Source organism: Drosophila eugracilis, unplaced genomic scaffold, assembly GCF_018153835.1.
Source record: "Drosophila eugracilis isolate 14026-0451.02 unplaced genomic scaffold, ASM1815383v1 contig_1897, whole genome shotgun sequence".
In the NCBI taxonomy this organism is placed as follows: domain Eukaryota; kingdom Metazoa; phylum Arthropoda; class Insecta; order Diptera; family Drosophilidae; genus Drosophila; species Drosophila eugracilis.
This window is the reverse complement of record NW_024572751.1, coordinates 364-7,600: the sequence shown is the minus strand read 5'-3', so window position 1 is coordinate 7,600 and position 7,237 is coordinate 364. Positions and strand designations below refer to the sequence as shown.

The window sequence follows — 7,237 nt, the reverse complement described above, 5'->3', positions numbered from 1 at the left end:
AAAAATATAGACAGATACCAGACAGACGGGAAGGTGGATATACGGACCGGCAAATAGACCGACATAAAGACAGGTAGACAGAGAGACAGCCACACAGCAAGGCTTAGATAACCCAGACAGACACGGATTGAGGCAGACAAGCAGCTAGACAGACCGACATGTATGCAGACAGACAGGGAGGGAGGCAGACAAGCCAGCTAGTCAGACAGACAGTCACTCTGCACGGCAGACGGACAGAAAGGCAGACAGACAAGCAGTCAGACAGACAGAATAACAGGCAGCAGCCAGATAGACAAACAGATGGCCAAAAAGACAGACAGAAAAACAGGTAGGTAGCAAGTCGGAGGACCTTTTGTTTTTGGCCTCCGTCTACCCCCACCCAACCTTTTGATGTCATATTAGACGTATTTATAGACACGTACCAGTAGCTTATACTATTTCTTATACCAGATAAGGCAGGGGAACAGTCATTCGGACAGTCAGGAAAATAAAAAGTCAGAGAGAAAGATTGTCAGACATACAGCCACACAGACAGGCAGAAGCACAAACCAACAGACAGGCAGGCAGGCAAGCACCAAGGCAGGCGGTCAGACAAACAGACAGGCAGCAGACATACAGACAGACAGACTGGCGGACATACATACGGACAGGCAGGCAAACAGACAGGCAGGTATCCGGACAGACCTACGGACAGACAGACAGACAGACGGACTGACAGCCAGACAAGTAGGCAGATGCACAAACAGAAAGGCAGGCAGAGAGGCTTACCAACTAGCAAGCAGGCAGGCAGATGGACAGGCAGTCGGACAGACAGACAAACGGGCAGATAGAAAGACAGGCAGACAAGCAGACAGACGGACATACAGAAAGGCAGAAAGACAGACCGACAGGCAGACAATCAGAAAGGCAGACAAGCAGACAGATACACAGACAGCTAGAAAGATAGACAGAAAAACAGTCAGACATAAGCAGACACGCAGACAGGCAAACAGACATACAGGCAAACAAGAAGTCAGAGAGAAAGCTAGGCAGTCAGACAGACAGCCGGACAGACAGACAGGCGGACAGACATACGGGTAGACCGATAGACAGACAGGCAGACGGATCGACAGAGAGACAATCAGACGGACGAACAGACAAAAAGGCAGACAAGCAGGCAGATGGACCGTCAGATAGACAGGCAGACAACCAGGCAAGCAGACTGACAGACAAACCGGAAAACGGATCAAAAGACACACAGACAGATAAGCAGACAAACGGACGGAAAGGCAGACAAACAAGCAGACAGACAGGCAGGTATCCGGACAAACATACGGACAGACAGACAGGCAAACGGACCGACAGCCAGACAAGTAGGCAGATGCACAAACAGAAAGGGAGTCAGGAAGACAGAGAGGCTTACAAACTTGCAATCAGGCAGGCAGACGGACAGGCAGTTGGACAGACAGACAAACGGGCAGACAGAAAGACAAGCAGACAGACGGACATACAGAAAGGCAGAAAGACAGACCGAAAGGTAGACAATCAGAAAGGCAGACAAGCAGGCAGATGCACAGACAGCCAGAAAGATAGACAGAAAGACAGTCAGACAGAATGACAAGCAGGCAGGCAGACAGGCATTCAGACAGTCAGGCAAACAGACATACAGGCAAACAAAAAGTCAGAGAGAAAGCCAGGCAGTCAGACAGACAGGCAGTCAGTCAGACAGAATAACAGGCAGCAGCCAGATAGACAAACAGATGGCCAAAAAGACAGACAGAAAAACTGGTAGGTAGCAAGTCGGAGGACCTTTTATTTTTGGCCTCCGTCTACCCCCACCCAACCTTTTGATGTCATATTAGTCGTATTCATAGACACGTACCAGTAGCTTATACTATTTCTTATACCAGATCAACAGGCAGGCAGTCAGTCATTCGGACAGAAAAATAAGAAGTCAGAGAGAAAGATAGTCAGAGAGACAGCCACACAGACAAGCAGACAGTCAGAAGCACAAGCAAACAGACAGGCAGACGGATGGACAGACGGACATTCAGGCAGGCAGGCAAACACCAAGGCAGGCGGACAGGCAACCAGACATGCAGACAGACAGGCAGGTATCCGGACAGACCTACGGACAGACAGACAGACAGACATACAGAAAGGCAGAAAGACAGACCGACAGGCAGACAATCAGAAAGGCAGACAAGCTAGTCAGACAGACAGCCACACTGCACGGCAGACGGACAGAAAGGCAGACAGACAAGCAGTCAGACAGACAGATTAGCAGGCAAGAAATCTTTTACTTTACATTTCCTTCAACAGTTTGCGATCAATGGCAATAGAGGCATATATGGGTATATTATTAGAATATTCACGGCTATGCCTTACATACAGATTGATCCAACGAACCAGAACTTATCTGACTTCGCACCTTTCTCCACATGCCGTATAGGATACATACAGACAATTATGCAGACGGACAGACAGAAAGCCAGACAGAAAGAAAAACTGGCAGGCAGACAGGCATTCAGACGGTCAGGCAAACAAACATACAGGCAGACAAGAAGTCAGAGAGAAAAACAGACATGCAGACAGGCAGACAGACAGACAAACAGACGGACAGACAAGTAGGCAGTCATACAGTCAGACAAACAGACGGACAGACAAGCAGGCAGACAGATAAGAAGACAGACGTATGGGCAGACAGACGGACAAGCAGATAGACAGATACATAATATATACAAGGGCCTTAACAAGTCGTGCAAGAGCCAACCCATAAGTAGATCTCATCTCCAGCATCCATTAGCATGATATCATCGGAGTCCAAGTCTTGTTCATACTTAGCCACTTCCTCAAATTTAATAAATTCATTAGAGCTTAAACGGCAATGGAAAAAGCGCGTCTCCAGCAACGGTGCCCCTGGATCGCTCAAGCTCCGATCGTACTAGCCTTCGCCGTTTAACTCCTCCCAGAACTCATCTGAATCCGCACCCTCCTCCACATTCTCAAACTCAACGTCATCCCAAAGATACAGGCATCACGCGAGGCCAAGGATAAACTTTCAGTAGGTACCTCATTGGCATGCACATCGCTTTCTACCGTACTTATATGCGGAAAAGTTTTGCAGCTACCGGGAGTGCCGTGTAGGATGTTATCAACTGTCCTTTAAATGTCTTATAGAAGTGGCGAGGCTCGTGGCCATGGTTGACCAACACAAAAAGACCTTCCTGCTTTTTTGCGACATCTAGACCCATCTTCACGGCACGCTTCTTGGCGGCGGAGGAAGAGTTTATTCCCTGCCAAATATACGTTATGGAACCAGTGTCTCCGTTATTGTCCTCATAGTTATAAGTGAGAACGTATGAAGCGATTCCCTGAAGGGGAACGCTCTTCTCAAAAGAAACGGTGTTGGCCAAGATTTCATCAGAGCCCGTCTTCGTAACATACTAGGTAATGGTTTCAATACAGTTTTGACCATGATCAGGCATGAAGTCGAAGGCCCGACCGCCGCTCTTCTTCAGTAGCTTATACTATTTCTTATACCAGATCAACAGGCAGGCAGTCAGTCATTCGGACAGTCATAAAAATAAGAAGTCAGAGAGAAAGATAGTCAGAGAGACAGCCACACAGACAAGCAGACAGTCAGAAGCACAAGCAAACAGACAGGCAGACGGATGGACAGACGGACATTCAGGCAGGCAGGCAAACACCAAGGCAGGCGGTCAGGCAAACAGACAGGCAGCAGACATACAGACAGACAGACTGGCGGACATACATACGGACAGGCAACCAGACATGCAGACAGACAGGCAAGTATCCGGACAGACCTACGGACAGACAGACAGACAGACATACAGAAAGGCAGAAAGACAGACCGACAGGCAGACAATCAGAAAGGCAGACAAGCTAGTCAGACAGACAGCCACACTGCACGGCAGACGGACAGAAAGGCAGACAGACAAGCAGTCAGACAGACAGATTAGCAGGCAAGAAATCTTTTACTTTACATTTCCTTCAACAGTTTGCGATCAATGGCAATAGAGGCATATATGGGTATATTATTAGAATATTCACGGCTATGCCTTACATACAGATTGATCCAACGAACCAGAACTTATCTGACTTCGCACCTTTCTCCACATGCCGTATAGGATACATACAGACAATTATGCAGACGAACAGACAGAAAGCCAGACAGAAAGAAAAAACTGGCAGGCAGACAGGCATTCAGACGGTCAGGCAAACAAACATACAGGCAGACAAGAAGTCAGAGAGAAAAAACAGACATGCAGACAGGCAGACAGACAGACAAACAGACGGACAGACAAGTAGGCAGTCATACAGTCAGACAAACAGACGGACAGACAAGCAGGCAGACAGATAAGAAGACAGACGTATGGGCAGACAGACGGACAAGCAGATAGACAGATACATAATATATACAAGGGCCTTAACAAGTCGTGCAAGAGCCAACCCATAAGTAGATCTCATCTCCAGCATCCATTAGCATGATATCATCGGAGTCCAAGTCTTGTTCGTACTTAGCCACTTCCTCAAATTTAATAAATTCATTAGAGCTTAAACGGCAATGGAAAAGGCGCGGCTCCAGCAACGGTGCCCCTGGATCGCTCAAGCTCCGATCGTACTGGCCTTCGCCGTTTAACTCCTCCCAGAACTCATCTGATTCCGCACCCTCCTCCACATTCTCAAACTCAACGTCATCCCAGTACACGGACAAGCAATTAAGGGCAACTCTTTTCTCAAAGGCAGATGCGCCCATACCATTCCAAATATATATCCTGTGGGACTGTCCAGAAAGAAAGACACAGGCATCACGCGAGGCCAAGGATAAACTTTCAGCAGGTACCTCATTGGAATGCACATCGCTTTCTACGGTACCTTGTATGCGGAAAAGTTTTGCAGCTACCGGGAGTGCCGTGTAGGATGTTATCAACTGTCCTTTAAATGTCTTATAGAAGTGGCGAGGCTCGTGGCCATGGTTGACCAACACAAAAGACCTTCCTGCTTTTTGCGACATCTAGACCCATCTTCACGGCACGCTTCTTGGCGGCGGAGGAAGACTTTATTCCCTGCCAAACATACGTTATGGAACCAGTGTCTCCGTTATCGTCCTCATAGTTATAAGTGAGAACGTATGAAGCGATTCCCTGAAGGGGAACGCTCTCCTCAAAAGACACGGTGTTTGCCAAGATTTCATCAGAGCCCGTCTTCGTAACATACTAGGGTAATGGTTTCAATACAGTTTTGACCATGATCAGGCATGAAGTCGACGGCCCGACCGCCGCTCTTCTTCATATGAGACACCACAGCGTCGATTTGGTCGACATCTAGTGATTCATAAGAGCCGATGTCCAAAGCCGAGCGAATGAGACGACTAAGCGCCATTCCAACATCACGCCAGGTAGCAAAATACTGCTTAAATGGTGCAGACTCAGCACCTTCCACAATGCGGTGAATTTGAGTCCACGCCAGATATTTTTTTCTGCGTAAAAACTCCTGTGCTTTGATCATGGCATCAGTCTTCTCCTTTTGAGAGGCTCCCTTTCCGACCCAAACGAATTATCCGGAACCGGTGTCGAGGATAAAGCATTCGTGTGTGTCCAGCGTAGTCTGGGTTAATAGTTTTTGGATAATTACTGAATTTCAGTTTGCCACTGGAGTCGCTAACCTTGAAGAGGAAAAACCGCTGCGGTGACAGACGGCCGACAGGCGAACAGAAAGATCGAAAAGTGTATACAGACAGACGGACAGACAGTCTCGGGCAGCTGCAGACAGACAGGTAGACAGAGAAACACTCAGACAGCTAGATAGACAGAGCTTACAAGAAAGACTGAAAGGCAGACGGACAGGCAAACTGACAAACAGGCATGTGGACAGGCAGATAGATAGGCAGACAGGCGGACAGAAATACGAACAAGCAAGCAGGCAGACAGACAGGGAGCCACATAGCAGACAGACAAGCAGTCATACCGGCAAACGGATCAGAAGGCAAACCGAGAGGCAGACGGGGAGACGGGCAGGCACACAGACAGACAGACAGATAGGCAGACATACGGACAGAAAGGCAGGCATTAAGACTGCCAGGCAAACAACCAAACAGGCAGACAAGAGAGAAAGGCTGTCAGACCAACAGGCAGACTGACAGAAAGACAAGCAGGCAGACTGACGGACTTACAGCCAGGAAGACATACAGCAGATCAGACGGACGAACAGACAGAAAGGCCAAAAAACACGCATGCAGACAAAGCAGGCAAATGAACAGACAGAATGTCAGATGGTCCGACAGGCAGTCACACTGCACACAGACAGGCAGACATACCGGCTAAAGGATCGGAAGGCAAACAGAGAGGCAGACGGGGAGACGGGCAGGCACACAGACAGACAGATAGGCAGACACATACGGACTGACAGGGCAGACAGGCAAGCAGACAGACAGAAAGACAAGCAGGCCGACTGACAGACAGTCAAACAGACAGCAAGGAAGATGGACAGGCAGACAAACAGCCAGGCAGACGGACATACAGGCAGGCAAAAAGACGGACAGACATACGGATATGTCTGCCAAGCAGGCGGGCAGACAGATAGGGAGACAGACAGACAGATACATAATATATGCAAGGGACTTAACAGTACATAACAAACTAGCATCCAAAGCACTGGCGGTGTTGTTTTAATCAAGTGCCTAAATCAGCGCGCTGTGGGCTCCGCTTGAATATACAGCTGTGGGTTAACAAAGAATTATAAGAGGAATAGAGTGATCCTTTTCTGAGAGACAACCCAACCCATATCTAGAAACTACAGATTTCCTCATCAAACGCGTAAGAACCAACCCATGAGTAGAGCTCATTGCCAGCATCCATTAGCATAACGCCATCAGAGTCCAAGTCATCTTAATTGTTCTCAGCCACTTCCTCAAACTTAATAATTCATAGGAGCTTAAACGACAATAGAAAATGCGCGTCCAAGCTGCGATCGTACCAGCCTTTGCCTTATAACTCCTCCCAGAACTCATCTGACTTCGCACCTTTCTCTCCACATGCCGTATAGGATACAGACAGACAATTAAGCAGACGGACAGACAGAAAGAAAAAACTGGCAGGCAGACAGGCATTCAGACAGACAGACAAACAGACGGACAGACAAGTAGGCAGTCATACGAGTCAGACAAACAGACGGACAGACAAGAAGGCAGACAGATAAGAAGACAGACGTATGGGCAGACAGATGGACAAGCAGA

At 48.2% G+C, this 7,237-nt stretch overlaps 1 pseudogene; it reads right to left on the bottom strand.

Annotated features, from left to right (window-relative positions):
* Positions 1-3,083: 3,083 nt before the first annotated feature.
* Positions 3,084-6,866, bottom strand: LOC121529799 (annotated as a pseudogene).
* Positions 6,867-7,237: the final 371 nt, after the last annotated feature.